Source organism: Eubalaena glacialis, chromosome X (assembly GCF_028564815.1).
Source record: "Eubalaena glacialis isolate mEubGla1 chromosome X, mEubGla1.1.hap2.+ XY, whole genome shotgun sequence".
Classification (NCBI taxonomy): domain Eukaryota; kingdom Metazoa; phylum Chordata; class Mammalia; order Artiodactyla; family Balaenidae; genus Eubalaena; species Eubalaena glacialis.
The window spans coordinates 32733534-32750185 of NC_083736.1; the positions used below are offsets into that span (position 1 = coordinate 32733534).

The window sequence follows — 16652 nt, forward strand, 5'->3', positions numbered from 1 at the left end:
ACATGTCCTAGCATACAGACAATACAGACAATGGCATGAAAAGAATATCTGATATTAGCTGAGAATTTTCTGACATTGAAGAGAGACAAAAGTGTTCACATCAATAATGCACTTTGAGTATCAAGCAGAAGAGTAACAATAAAATAATAATAACAGGGACTTCCCTGGTGGTGCAGTGGTTAAGAATCCGCCTGCCAATGCAGGGGACACAGGTTTGAGCCCTGGTCCGGGAAGATCCCACATGCCGCGGAGCAACTAAGCCCGTGTGCCACAACTACTGAGCCTCTGAGCTCTAGAGCCCGTGAGCCACAACTACTGAGCCCACGTGCCACAACTACTGAAGCCTGTGCACCTAGAGCCCGTGCTCTGCAAGAAGAGAAGCCACCGCAATGAGAAGCCCAGGCACTGCAACAAAGAGTAGCCCCTGCTCTCCGCAACTAGAGAAAGCCCACGTGCAGCAACGAAGACCCAACACAGCCAAAAATAAATTAATTAAAAATAAATAAATGAATAAATGTTTAAAAAAATAATAATAATAGATCCACAGGTAGATACATAATAGAGAAATTTCAAGAAATCAAGGATAAAAGAAAAAAATTTAAAAGCTAGAATAAAGAAAAATCAGTTTATCTAAATGGTAATGGCAATTTGACAGACAGTGTATTTCTCATTATCAATAAGAAAGGACAGAGAAGATGGAATAATAGCCTCAAAGTTCTGAGAGGAAAAACAATTACTATATGAACCCAGAGTTCTATACCCAGCAAATTGTAATTCAAAAGTAAGGGCAAAATGAAGACCTTTTTAGAAATAAAAAGACTAAATGATGTTGCCACAAACAAACCTTATAATATTGACTTTGGTTAGAAGGAAGACCCTAAATAAATGCCATTTTTTTCTTACTGCAAGTAAATTTCAGTAAGATATTTACAGGGAGATTAGATACATCTCAAAACTTTCCCCAGACTCTTTATAATCCCCTCTTAACCTTTTCCTTCCCGGGGCAGGGGCGGGGGGAGGGTTGGGGGGGGCAGGGAATACTCCATGTTGTCCAGTCTGTTCAGGATCTATGCCTTGCTGTGGTTGGCTTAGTGGGGACAGGACCCCTGACTGATGTACCCTCACCCCAGAAGCAGAATCTAGATATTTCTCATTCTAACCAGTTTCTTCTCAGTTTACACCATTGCCTCTTTTTCTGTCTGTTCACTGCTCTTTAAATGTCTGTTTTTCAGGGTTGTATTCATGCCTGATTTCTCTTATTGAATATTTTGTCCCAACATGTGAACTTTTGAATCACCTGGAGAACTTGTTAAAATATAGATTCTTTAATCTAGCCCCACATACACTGAATCGCAATGAAAGAGAGTGAACCTTATACCTGCATTTTTAGCAATCAACTCAGATAATTCTAATGCATACTAGAGTTTAAGAACCACCACTTTTATAAACTTTCTGTAAGCATTATCATGTATAGCTTTGCTTTTGACTCATAACAATTCACCAGTAAGTCACAAAATTTATGTCAGAATCAAAGCCATGTTCTAAGTTCCACCTGCTAACTGGCCATTTCAATATAAATGTCCTATATTTACCCATCTTCTAACCCCTTTATTTCCTGAGCTAAGAATGTGAATTACCTTAAGCTCCTCTGTTCCCACCTACATTTGTTCCCATGTTTTCTGTCAATCCCCAACCCATTTATCCTGAGCTCCAACCATTGCTTTACTGGTTCCCGGACATGCCAGTCTGAGAGTTCACAATCCCTTCTACACATGGAAGACTTCACATCCAGGAATATTCTTTTCAAAAGTAATCTTCTCCTTGAAGTCTTTTCTCATTCCCCAGTCAAGTCCCCACCTCCATGTTTCCACACCAAGGTCTCAATCACAGCACTTTCTATATGATCTGGAAACTACCTGCTTACACCTGTCTTCCCCACCAGTCAGGGAGCACTTGCAGGAAAGGTTTGATCAGGGCTCACTTGTTTTTATATCTCAAGGTTGAGTACAGAACCTAGCTTGTAGTAGTACTTAACACCTGTTTTTTTAAGTAAGGGTATAAACACATGAGCAAACTGATGGATACCTGACCAAGGTTCATTGAATCTACAAATTCCAAATCAGCATATGTATTTTCTTAAAGGATAGCGTACGTTTCATGTGGATAAGATTCCCAGAAAACTCGTATCTTCCATTCTGCAGGAAATTCACATAGTAATGAACAAATTAGTGACCCTCAAATAAGAAACTCCAAGTAAAACCTTTTATTGCTTTTTCAGATTCCTTTTTCAATATGAAGCAACGAACATCAACACAATATAGTGTTTTCCTTGTCCTCTTGAGATAAGAAGAAGTTTGTTGACATGGGTAGACCTCTTCCTGGTTACTCCCCCTACTCCCCGTGTAACTGCTGTAGTCTCTGAATTGATTTGATGCCCCTTGATTTTAAGAGCCATTGATATTCACAAATGTTGGACAAAGAAATAGTGAAAATATACAATGCAAAGCTTTCCTCTCCCTGAATCATTTCCCAACACCGCTGGATTCTTAAAGTAAAATAAAATAAAACAAGGACTGGTCGTGCTTGAAGACTCTTTAAAGTTTTACTGATCTCATGTTGCTCTATAGGTTATCATAAGAACTAGGACCATAGCTATATAAAGACAGACATTCTGAACAACATTTCTATAGGAAATTGAAAAAAGTAAAACTGCCAAAGGAACATTTTAAACTCCTGATGTAATTTCAAATCCCTTACAATATTAAAATAATCCACAAATGATGGGTGAGCAGAGAGCATTTGACACTATGACCTTGCCTCTTATGTCTTCGTGACACTTTTTGTGCCTTGTGACATAGATCCATAAGTCTTGAGGATTCAGATATTTCTTGCTGTCTGGCTACACTGGGGACCATTTCAGATATTCAGATAAATATCAAATTTATAAACTAGGCAAAATATGAAGCCCAAATATCATAAAACAAATAAAGATTGAGCGTTATTTGCTATATGGTTCTGACAGTGAACAGGACTTTGGGAGATCACTTGACAATAAATATTAACTAGAATAGCTTGTACTTCAGATGCCTGCCAGTGGAGAGAGGAATCCAGAATCATCCTCCAAGTCCAAGAGAAGTTCCCACATTTTAAAAATTATGGTATTGATTTACTTCTCTCCCTTACTGCTAGATGCTATTTACATTGACATAGGCCAAATCTCCCCACACCAGTCATCTCAATGGACTGTTCTGGGATTCAAGAACAACTCTTGCATGTTACCTTTTAGAAAACAGCAAAGAAGTAAAAAATATATATATATATACACACACACACACACACACATATATATAGTATATTGAATATGTAGCAACAGTGTGTGACTGTTTATTCATCTTCTTGATGAATACCTTGAAAATCCCACGTACACATGTACCAAAATCACTTTTACAAGATATACATCACAACCAATTAAACTACCCTGACATCCTATGTTCTTCTCAATGCAACATGACTAAAAATTGATTGATCATCTCGTGTCTATATAATAATCACTCCCTAGTGTATGCATAGAAGGGTTCATTAGTGTCAGATCAAAATTCAAAGACCACCAGTGCTGATAAAAACAAGCAGAATTAACTGCCCTCCAGGCCAGTGCCTTGAGAGCCAGGAATATCACTCAAGAGACAGGTTCACAGGGTCTCACCAAGTTAAAAGCAAGGCTGGATACAGCGTAAAAACAGAAAGATTTTCACAAACTAAGGTTCTGAAGGTCATGATTTGAATGAATAAGGAGAGGATAGTAAAGTCTCTTTGGGATTGGTCATGGCACCGGTTTATATCACAAAAGTGTGGGCCCAGAGATCATACATTTACATTAGCAGAGATAATCATTTTCCACTTGCATGGCAGACTACAAGCTCATGGGCCAGGACTTTGTTTCAATTGGTTCTGCACACCAACACCATACCCCTTGTGTCATGCTGGGCGCGTAATGACTGTAAAAAATAATTTTTGAGTAAATGAATGCATGCACATAGGTTATGCAGATGCCACAGCTTCGTATCATCCTCAGAAATATTTGCCTCCACGAATGATTATTTCCAAGTTGAGCACAGTGCTATGCTTTTCCATATCAACGCTTTCTCTCCAGGAGATTTTCTACTTTGTTATGGGTCTTTGCATGGTTTATAACTGATTCTTTGTCTTCACTTTATTTTCACACTGTGTTCTCTCTGGACCCATATATAAATACAGTACAAAAAGGCCTTTTAAATGAAAATGATGTCAAACACTGAGAGTGTCCCCTGAGGACATACATTCTAGTCCACTGGATTAAGGCTAGAATTTCACTCTGTTTTTATCTCTTTGTCTCAATTCCCATCTTGTTTCTGTTTTTAGTCAAGGATGTTAAGGCTTCTTCATCTTTCTCTCACGTGTTCATATACCAAACTAAATTAAATACCCACTATTAATCCTTTTCTCTCAAAGTTTGTCTATCGAAGAGCTGCTTAAGCAATCCAATAAATACTTTTAGGGTGAAGGGCTAAGTACAGGTCTGACTGATGCTCTTTGGCTTAATAAGCACTTCTGATACATCAATAATTCTTATCTAGGTCTCTAATAATCATATCATCCCTGCATATGATAGGAAGTTAAGATTCCTCCCTCTTTTTAATGTGTCATCTCTCCTCCTAAAGAAGCATGGGTGTGTGGGGAGTAAACCACAGTGTGGCATAAAGGAACAGTGAAAAATGGGGGATGATGTCAGAAGGAGAAATAAAACCAAGAGCCAGGTGGAATATCAAGGTGTCAGTTGGAAGAGGCTATTCAGAGGGCAGAACAGGTGAGGCCTGACAGCAACAAAAGCATCAGAGAATCCAGACAAGAGTGGCTACTTGAATTCCTTGCACGGGTGAGCGTGGGAGCGGCTGGGAGTTGGATAAAGGCGGTCATTCTCAGAGAACTGCCTGAACCCCTGAGGCAGAGCTGTGGACTCATCTCATATTGTGATTGTAGCCCAACCAAGGAGAAGTGAGGGTGGACAAAGAACCAAACTATGGAGGGCACTGTCCCGAGCTGTATTACGAATGGTGCTTTTGATAAACATATTTAAATCCATGGTAATGTCTTGGAAACTGCTTTTACCGGTCCCAAATGTATGGTAGGTAGAAAAAGCCCTGAACTACTAATAGGGAGACAGATTCCAGGACTGCCTCTCCTACTCACTTAGGGCTTTTGATGCAAATGTTAAATTCACTTCAAATAACAAGACAATTAATGAACGCTATGCATAACGAATAGCAGTAGGTAATGTGGCGGATACAAAGATGATTAAGTTCCTATCTTCTAAGGGCTCAGAAATAAAGTGAGGGAAACATTTACCCCCAAGTGATAATGAGGCACAGTGTGACAAGAACTGCAGTGGTATAAAGCACAGAGAGAAAGAACTCGGATAGAAAACAAGTTAATTCAGATGAAAAACATCTGACATCTAAAAAACTTTCTGCTGGAAGAAGAATTTGAGCAGAGTTTTGAAAGACGGAACGTATGTTGCTGGGCAGGTATGAGACAGAAGTGTACTTTAAGCAAAAGAAACTGCACAAGCTAAGTTCCTGGGCAAGAGATTCACTGTGACCTAAGCTCTGGCTTTGAGGCAGAAGAGGGCACAACATTGTGGAGATAAGACAGTGCAGGGAATGGGGGAAGACTGTTGAATGATTTGGATTTCAAGCTGAGGAAGATGATCTACACTGTAAGTGATGAGAAAACCTTCACAAGTTTGTGAATATGACGGATATTAAAAACAAAAACTGTGAATGCATTGGAAAGTGACAAGCTATAGCAATCTAGACACGCCATGGTGTCTGACCAAGGCAGGTGCAATGAGCCTAGGAAGAAAGGCATCGTTACTCATGATGCTAAAAAGGATGAATCAACAGGATCTGAAAAAGAAAAAAAAAATCAGAAAAGAGAAAAAGGAACTTTTTGGACCAGTTATTAAGTCTGTGGCTTTTAAATCACCTGTGGAGGGCTAGGTTCCATCTCTAGTCTCATGAATCAGGTTGGCTTGAAGAAGAGGCTGAGGGGCGGGCTTCCTGCTGGAGTGCAGAATGCAGTCAGCAGGTAGTGGGTCCCTTTAATGCTCTCAGATGTTATCTGCCTCTTTCCAGATCTCACCCTCCCCTGAGCCATGGAGGTCCCACCTCAATACCCTGGGTGCTGCAGGAGTGAAATGGGTTTCTCCAGCAGCATGGCACACAGCTGGGGAAGCAGGGCAACCTCTCACCCCCTCACCAACTTCCCTTTCCTCCCCCCCAGGAGAAGTCAAGGTGGGCAAGTTCAATCACGCTGTGCCACCTTGGGGGAGGGGCGGCGCTGTCAAAATTCCACTTACCTTGTCTAATGCGTCCAAACTCGTTACTTTTTTTTTTTTTTGCTGCAACGAAGTGCTGGAATGTCTTTTCAGGAAACCAGGACTTCTACAAGGCTCTCTCGTCGTCCATAAGTCAGTGCCCTCCAGGTATTCCGGGACCACAGCCAAGAGGGGCTGAAGCGAGTTCACAAGGCTCCTGCTGGTTCCACAGCCTCTGTCAAGGTCTGTCTGTTACCCGATTCCCCCCCGACCGCCCCCGCCGAGTCTATGGCCGTATGGTCTGCATCTCACAGCTCCCACAGAGGCACTTTTGTTCGTAGATGGATGTCGTTTTAGTTGCTAAAAGGGGGGAGGGGGGCAAAAAGGTGGACGTTTTACACCACCATCGCTGCTGACGTCACTCCACAGTTCCTGTTTTAAATTTTTTATTGGGGCTTGACCTTTCTTTGAACTCAAATAAGTACTGTGAAAAGATTTCGATCTAAAACGGACGGAACCGGAGAACCTCACGCATGCGCCCTCAAAAGAATGGAACTTACCTGAGACTGGCTTCCTGGAAATGACTGATTTACCCAAGACCGAGACTTATCTCCTGACCAATGAACATCCGCCGTGAATCTCTCCCCATCCTCAAGCCAATGAACTTACAGCTTACTGGCTGGACTTCCTGCTCTTTGTGCTCCTTCGCGATAAATACAGCCCATCCTGAACTCTTCACGGACTGGCCTGTAACTTGCAACGTTGTGTTTTTCTGGAATTGCGGTTCCTCTGCTCTTCCCGAGTGAACTCAAGTTCAGGTAATTGGAGCTTGCTTCAGTTTACCTCTTTATTTAGGTTGACAGTACCTTATATTCCCTTAAACAAGTTAATTTTTAAGTAGTGGTCGTGTGACAAAAGTAAAAGCAGGTCTCCGGAGTTTTGTAGGAAAGGCTAGGAAAAAAGGAATGTTCCTTTTAGACATTAATCATGATTTTATTTTCTGTATTTTATGATGTTTCGATATCTTAAAAATCTTGCTGGCTGGAGAGTGACTCCCCCTCCCAGGGTTAGCCCTTTCTTGGAGATAGCAAAGTTCTCTAGCCAGGAGAATATCTTTTATATACAAACCAACCAGCCCTGAGTCTGTAGCCCGAAACACCTCCTTATCTGACTTCCACTGACAAGCCGGTATTTCCTCTGCCTCATCCTAGGGCCAAGTACAGATAGCTAGAGCCCACCCTATAGCCCAGATGCTGCCATAATTATTCAAAGTAGCCAATTCTAAACAACTTTCTCTGCTTTCTCTCACTTTTCCTTCAGAAACCCCATTAAAGGCTCTGGCCTAGAGTTTCCTCTTGCTCCTGTCTTTGCCACCCGACCAAAACCTGGAGCTTCCTCTTTGGCCCTGCACGGCATGCAGTGACTCCCCTCTGGAATCTGTGAGTTTTATAAACTTTTTCCTTTCAAGCCTGGTTCTCATTTCCTCCTGTGGCCACACTCACTTTCCCGTACCATATCCAACATTTACATTCTTAGAATGCTTTACCCATCTACTTGAAGCTGAAAGGATGGAACAGGTGTACTAAAATGCCCCATGAAGGAAGAAACTGGAACTGCTAGGCAATCGCGTGTAACCTTGAAATGGAGCTTACACGGAGCAAGAGATGAAAAGAGATTCAGTCTTAATGACTTTGTTTTTATTCTAAATCTAACCATGGTTGAAGCTGCTTCTTGAGTTTTCAGTAATGTGAGCTAAAAATTCACTTTGTTATTTAATCCAGTCTGAGTTGGGTCTGTTGCCAATTGCACCACAAACAAACCCAGCTGAGGGAGTGCTGAATGTGATGGATCCTACATTATTCAATTAGCTAAGCAGAAGTTAGGTGGAAGCCATTAGGAACTGATATTTTGCTTTGGTATTTGGTACTTTTTAAAACTAATAGTAAGACAGTAGGTTAACGTGTTACCTGTTTTATTTGGCACTAAAACCATGCCAGTGAGGCTGCAGCATCTGGGGTTTGGAAGTAAAAATTCAGGATACACCTTGGAAAATGTTGCGTAGGTTTTTTTTTTTAAATCAGTTTCACGTGGAATGTACAGTGAACATTCAAGCTATAAATATATACATACATATATATCTCAGTGTAAAACTTTAGTTCTCACTTGTTGTTTGAGCCCAAGCCTGCCAGATATATTCTCCTGGATATATCTCTCCAAAAATGATGTGAACAAACTCTAGATGAACAGAAACAAAATCATTATCTACTTCTCTGTTTCCAGTCTTTATTAATGGTACCAGCACTTTACAACTAACCTGGCTCAGAAATGTAGAGACAGGTTTAACTGATGCCTCATTATATTGCCTCGAATGACGTATAAGATGAAATCTCTATCTTTATTTGGTGTCTTTTTCTTACATTGATAATATCCTCATGTCATAGCCATATTAAAATTCCCTAATGCACAATTGCTTTAATTGCTCTCCTGTTCAAACATCTTTTGATATCTCCCCACAGCCAATAACACCAAAAAATCAAATATGTACATTGTAGTCTGCCAGTTGAGCTTTTGCATAATATGACCATATTTGAACTGAATTGTCTCCTACTACTCTTCCATGCATACACCCGAAGAGAACTATTCACGGTTTGACATAATCACCCCAGACTTTTCCTGCTTCTGTGTACACTGTTCCTTCTGTCTCAAATGTGTCCCCTTTCATCAGTCTTTTACCCTTCAGTGTCTAATTCATGTTTTATCTCCACTAGGAACCCTGTTCCATTTCTGTCTCAACTTTTTTTTTTTTTTTAAAGAATCTGAGAGGGGAACAGCATTGATTTGTTTTTCTTTTTAATTAATTAATTAATTAATCTATTTTTTGGCTGGGTTGCGTCTTCGTTGCTGTGCACGGGCTTTCTCTAGTTGCAGCGAGCGGGGGCTACTCTTCCTTGCGGTGCTTCTCATTGCAGTGGCTTATCTTTGTTGTGGAGAACAGGCTCTAGGCACGCAGGCTCAGTAGTTGTGGCTTGCGGGCTGTAGAGCACAGGCTCAGTAGTTGTGGCACACGGGCTTAGTTGCTCCGCGGCATGTGGGATCTTCCCGGACCAGGGCTCGAACCCATGTCCCCTGCATTGGCAGGCGGATTCTTAACCACTGCACCACCAGGGAAGTCCCTCTGTCTCAACTATTAATGGCAATTTGTACCTCTCCCAATGTTGGTTGTCACATTCTGATTTGTAATTAATGTTATTTTTTATTTTACTCCCCCAAACTATAAATACTTATAGGTTAAGAACTATAGGAGCTATGTCTTTAAATACGCTTCCCAACTCCAAGTTAATGCTTTAGAATTTTAACGAGTTGTTTCCATAATATTTTATAGGCATATTTAAATAATGTAGGCTCTTGACAATTTCAAAAATAAGTTAGGACTATAGCGTACTCATTTTAATGTGTGAGTGTGTGTGTGTTTATATGCGTATGTGTGTCATGAACTGATTCTGAATGTCAATTCAAAAAGTGAAGCTACGTATAGTGTTTTGAACAATTGAAATATTACTGTATGTATTATTTCTGAGTGTATAGCAAATGCAGTGTCAAAGAAGATAAAATGATTTGCAGCAAAGCTTCAAAATTAGAGTACTCAAACAAAGCTTCATTGCTGAGGTGAGCCTTGAAAAATCAGTAGGCTTTGGATAGGTAGAGCAGAAATTGGAGAAAAAGTCGGGAAAAAGGAAAGGCGTGAGCAAAAGTACAGAAATGAAAATAAATGATGATGGTAATTTTGAAAAGGAATAGGAGGAGCCTTGTCTGCTGACAACAGAGACTAAATGTGCAGGAGGAGGCGTGGTAAATAATGCTGGATGAATAGCATGAGGTCACGTTTTAGAGGGCTTTGAAAAATGGTAGAGAAATTTGGACTTGATGTGATAATAATTTGTTATGCTTGTAAAATGACTTACAGTTTACAATGCACAATAGATTTTTTTCCATTTAAACTTTAATTTGTGACAGGCATTTTTTGTTTGTTTGTTTGTTTTGGAGTAATTTTTTTTTTATACTTCTTTTTTTTGCTTTTAAAAAAAGTTTTATTGAGATATTTTACATAGCATAGAATTTACCCATTTTAAGTGTACAATACAATGAATTTTAGTATATTTACAAAGTTATACAATCATCTAGCAGAATCTAATTTTAGAACAACTCCATTACTCTAAAAAGAAGTTTGTGCCCATCTAATCACTCCCTATTCCCACCTCTAGCCCTAGGCAGCTACTAATTTTCTTTCTTTCTTTCTCTATATATTTTCCTTTTAGGATATTTCACATATGTATTATAGATGAGGAACTAGAACCAGAGCAGTTAAGAATCTGCTGAAAATCATGCAGCTAATAAAATGCAGGACACCTGACTTACTACTCAATGTTATTTTTGTGTCTGCACCATGTTATCTTCTGCATTTTTAGGCAACAGATAGAAATAACTGGTATTTTAGGAAGTGTGTTCTCTCTATATTGGAGGTAACTCTATTAGAAATATCCAGTTTACAGTATAGAGGCTAAAGATATTTTCTATGTCTAAAACAAAATAGAGGTTAATGGGGCAGGAGAGTGAACACAAAGACGGTAGAAGTTGATGAATGAGATTTTCGTGGGGGGTATCATTTGGAAACAAGAAACAGTTTCTTGTGGTGGCTACTTCCGTGGTGATAGCAAAGCAGCATTCCTCTGCATATCACAGTCAGAATGTGTAACTACGTTTCCTTTCTGGAATAGTGATTAATATCAAAAAGATAAACCCTATCCTGTTAAGAAAGCAGATATCAGCACTTAGGAGAGGAAGAAGGCACTCCATAAAATCTGTAAGTCAGATATCAGTGTGGCTTTGGTGTAGCATTGATAGAAAAAATAAAGGAAAATATTCCTGAAAGTTTATGAGACTTTTGCTGGGGTAAAATGTGTTCCTCTATATTGGAAAAGACAAATGAATTCTTCCATCAAACACTGAATCAAATGCAGGTAATGAGCAGTTGAAATATGAAGAGAGGGCAAAAGGGAGACAGGGTGCTCTGGGGAGCATAGATGAGTCAACTTTTTCACAGCAATAACATTGCTACCAGTGGCAATAAGCAGAATGTGTCAGAGGACTGAAATGGCAGCCTGATATTGACAGTCCCTATCAGAGAGTTATAGCAATAAAATGGATTAAATAAGTAAAAGTAAACAAGATAAAAGATAAAAAGATATTTTAGTGCCTCTAGAATCAATGAGTGGGCTTGTTTGGTAACTTTGTTTTTTTGGTTTTTTACTTGTTAGTTTTTAAAAACTTTTAAAAATGAAAATACATGTCTAGAGAATAAAATAAATGAGTATTAAAATGATTATAGGGAATACGGAATTTAAAGTTACTCTTACAAGCCAATTTTTAAGGAAGAAAGAACATAACAATAGGGGTGCACTGTGTGTTGTTTTCAGATCAATAATTTTATTTTCTAATTTCTTATTTAAAAGATGGGACTCACATAAAATACCAGTAGCTGAAACTTTCTGAGGCTATTATCAAAAGTGACAGCAATAATAAAGTCACTTCTGATACATTTTAAAAGAAGAAGAGTCACAGTTGGAAAAACTGTCAGGCAATTTTGAGATCCTGCTTTTTAAAGCATAATCCTTGACCTGAAATTCTATGAATTAACTACTTTTCAGCAGCTATGCACCAAGTTACTAAGCATTTAAAGCATATTGCACAATTTCACTGAAAATCAATCCAGTTTATCAGTAGCCTTTCTTCATTGATTATTTTGACTGATAATGATTAGAAACAGTGTTAATATGTGATAGCATAAAGAAAGATAATTTTCATTATTTGATACAAACATGTCAAAAAGCATCAATAACTATAATCTCTGAATGAGTTCATGTACTTTTTTCCCCCCTGGATCCTGAAGTGTGTGCTAAGATAATCAATTCCATGATTACATCTTTTGTATCCTAGATGCCAGACGTTGGCAATTTAAAAGGCAGATCCTAAAATATGATGAATTACTGACCTCTGACATGGCATTTTCATTGTCTCAAGATAAACAGTATCTAATAGCGATACTAAAAATTTGTTATTTAGAGGAATAATCTCTGATCCATCTTTCAGAAATCACTATCAGCATATAAGGAAAAATGGTAGGCTACAGTTTCTAACCTAATATAAAGTTTTTTTGATGAACTACATTTTGGGGGAAGATGAATACATTCAGAGTTACTGACATAAAACTAGTAATAGCTTACATCTCAGTAGTATAGACGTGGGGAACATTGCTGTGTGCACTCAGATACCACCTCAATGAAGGACTTAATGCCCCAACTGGTAAAAGTGCTGTAGAAAGAATGTCTTTGGCTGTTAGTCCCTTAAGGAATTGCCTCAACTGCAGAGAACGACCTCCTCTAAGGTTGCATCCCTTTCCAGATTGATCTACATCAAATATCAGGTCAATATAAGGGTGTAAATTCCTGGCCATATCAGCCCTACTCCAGACAACTCTAAAGGTATATTCTATCAGCAGAGATCCTCATGAGGTTGGTCAAAGTTGTCTTTGGGACTGCGTTGCAGCCTGACTTCTTCCTTTATCTGGTCCTGCTTCCTTACCTTTACTTACACGTGTCTTGAGTCTAAAGGTACTCCTTACTATCTCCTGCACGGTAAACCCCATCTCAGTATCTGCTTTCCACAGGACTCAACTCACAGCAATTGTCATTAAAAAATAAACCTTATCTTCCTCAAGAGTTAGTTAATTACCTTAATAACTCAAGCACAAATTAAAATACATTTTTCTTTCTTCTATATGTGAGAAAAAATTTATGTGATTAAAAGTTTAAACCCGAGAGGACCTTCAAGTTGGCGGAGGAGTAAGACATGGAGATCACCTTCCACCCCACAAATACATCAAAAATACATCTACATGTGAAACAACTCCTACAGAACACCTACTGAATGCTGGCAGAAGACCTCAGACTTCCCAAAAGATATATATATATTTTTTCCTTTTTCTCTTTTTGTAAGTGTGTATGTGTATGCTTCTTTCTGTGATTTTGTCTGTATAGCTTTGCTTTTACCACCATTTGTCCTAGGGTTCTGTCTGTCTGGTTTTTTGTGTTTTTTTTTTTTTTTAGTGTAGTTTTTAGTGCTTGTTATCAGTGGTGGATTTTTTATTGCTTTGGTTGCTCTCTCCTTTCTTTTTTTAATGACTTTAATTTTTTTATTTTTAATAATTTTTTTATTTTAATAATTTTATTTTATTTTTTATATTTTTTTGTTCTTTTTTCTTCTGAGCCATGTGGCTGACAGGGTCTTGGTGCTCCAGCTGGCTGTCAGGCCTGAGCCTCCGAGGTGGGAGAGCCAAGTTCAGGGCATTGGACCACCAGAGACCTCCCGGCGCCACGTAATATCAATTGTCAGGAGCTCTCCCAGAGATCTCCATCTCAACACTAAAACCCAGCTCCACTCAACGACCAGCAAGCTCCAGTGCTGGACACCCCATGCCAAACAACTAGCAAGACAGGAACACAACCCCACCCATTAGCAGAGAGGCTGCCTAAAATCATAATAAGTTCACAGACATCCCAAAACACACCACCAGACATGGTCCTGCCCACCAGAAAGACAAGATCCAGCCTCATCCACCACAACACAGGCACCATTCCCCTCCACCAGGGAGCCTACACAACCCACTGAACCAACCTTACCCACTGGGGGCAGACACAAAAACAATGGGAACTATGAACCTGCAGCCTGAGAAAAGGAGACCCCAAACACAGTAAGTTAAGCAAAATGAGAAGACAGAGAAATACGCAGCAGATGAAGGAGCAAAGTAAAAACCCACCAGAGCAAACAAATGAAGGGGAAATAGGCAGTCTACCTGAAAAGTAATTCAGAGTAATGATAGTAAAAATGATCGAAAATCCTGGAAATAGAATGGAGAAAATACAAGAAACGTTTAACAAGGACCTAGAAGAACTAAAGAGCAAACAAACATGATGAACGACACAATAAATGAAATTAAAAATTCTCTAGAAGGAATTAATAGCAGAATATCTGAGGCAGAAGAACAGATAAGTGACCTGGAAGATAAAATGGTGGAAATAACTGCCACAGAGCAGAATAAAGAAAAAAGAATGAAAAGAATTGAGGACTGTCTCAGAGACCTCTGGGACAACGTTAAATGCACAACATTCGAATTATAGGGATCCCAGAAGAAGAAGAGAAAAAGAAAGGAACTGAGAAAATATTTGAAGAGATTATAGTGAAAACTTCCCTAATATGGGAAAGGAAATAGTCAATCAAGTCCAGGAAGCACAGAGAGTCCCATACAGGATAAATCCAAGGAGAAACATGCCAAGACACGTATTATTCAAACTATCAAAAATTAAATACAAAGAAAAAATATTAAAAGCATCAAGGGAAAAGCAACAAATAAACTACAAGGGACTCCCCATCAGGTTAACACCTGATCTTTCAGCAGAAACTCTGCAAGCCAGAAGGGAGTGACAGGACATATTTAAAGTGATGAAAGGGAAAAACCTACAACCAAGATTACCCAGCAAGGATCTCATTCAGATTCGACAGAGAAATTAACACCTTTCCACACAAGCAAAAACTAAGAGAATTCAGCACCACCAAACCAGCTCTATAACAAATGTTAAAGGAACTTCTTTAAGTGGGAAACACAAGAGAAGAAAAGGACCTACAAAAACAAACCCAAAACAATTAAGACAATGGTAATAGAAACATACATATAGATAATTACCTTAAATGTGAATGGATTAAATGCACCAATCGAAAGACACAGGCTCGCTGAATGGATACAAAAGCAAGACCCGTATATATGCTGTCTACAAGAGACCCACTTCACACCTAGGGGCACATACAGACTGAAAGTGAGGGGATGGGAAAAGATATTCCATGCAAATGGAAATCAAAAGAAAGCTGGAGTAGCAATACTCATATCAGACAACATAGACTTTTAAAAAAGACTGTTACAGGAGACAAGGAAAGACATTACACAGTGATCAAGGGATCAATCCAAGAAGAAGATATAACAATTGTAAGTATTTATGCACCCGACATAGGAGCTCCTCAGTACATAATGCAAATGCTAACAGCCATAAAAGGAGAAATTGACCGTAACACAATAATAATAGGGGACATTAACACCCCACTTTCACCACTGGACAGATCATCCAAAATGAACATAAATAAGGAAACACAAGCTTTAAATGGCACATTAAATAAGATGGACTTAATTGATATTTATAGGAAATTCCATTCCAAAACAACAGAATACACTTTCTTTTCAAGTGCTCATGGAACATCCTCTAGGATCATATCTTGGGTCACAAATCATGCCTCGGTGAATTTAAGAAAATTGAAATCGTATCAAGTATCTTTTCCAAACAATGCTATGAGACTGGATATCAATTACAGGAAAAAAAACTGTAAAAAATGCAAACACATGGAGGCTAAACAATACAGTACTAAATAACCAAGAGATCACTGAAGAAATCAAAGAGGAAATTAAAAATACCTAGAAACAAATGACAATGAAAACACGACGACCTAAAACCTATGGGATGCAGCAAAAGCAGTTCTAAGAGGGAAGTTTATAGCCATACAATCCTACTTCATAAAACAAGAAACATCTGAAATAAACAACCTAACCTTACACCTAAAGCAATTAGAGAAAGAAGAACAAAAAATACCCAGAGTTAGCAGAAGGAAAGAAATCATAAAAATCAGATCAGAAATAAATGAAAAAGAAATGAAGGAAACAATAGCAAAGATCAATAAAACTAAAAGCTGGTTCTTGAGAAGATAAACAAAATTGATAAACCATTAGCCAGACTCATCAAGCAAAAAAAGGGAAAAGACTCAAATCAACAGAATTTGAAATGGAAAAGAAGTAACAAATGACACTGCAGAAATACAAAGGATCATGAGAGATTACTACAAGCAACTATATGCCAATAAAATGGACAACCTGGAAGAAGTGGACAAATTCTTAGAAAAGCACAACCTTCGAAGACTGAATCAGGAAGAAGTAGAAAATATAAAGAGACCAATCACAAGCACTGAAATTGAACCTATAATTAAAAATCTTCCAACAAACAAAAGCCCAGGACCAGATGGCTTCACAGGCGAATTCTATCAAACATTTAGAGAAGAGCTAACACCTATCCTTCTCAAACTCTTCCAAAATATAGCAGAGGGAGGAGCACTCCCAAACTCATTCTACGAGGCCACCATCACCCTG

The 16652-nt window shown here is 38.8% G+C and overlaps 1 long non-coding RNA gene across 1 annotated transcript in view; it reads left to right on the forward strand.

Annotated features, from left to right (window-relative positions):
- The first annotated feature begins 7141 nt into the window (after window positions 1-7141).
- Window positions 7142-16652, forward strand: part of LOC133082675 (uncharacterized) — a 167327-nt gene continuing 157816 nt past the window's right edge. Inside the window, exons 1-2 of the long non-coding RNA XR_009698971.1 lie at window positions 7142-7170; window positions 7673-7791. This is a non-coding gene — a long non-coding RNA (uncharacterized LOC133082675). The remainder of the gene's footprint in view (window positions 7171-7672; window positions 7792-16652) is intronic.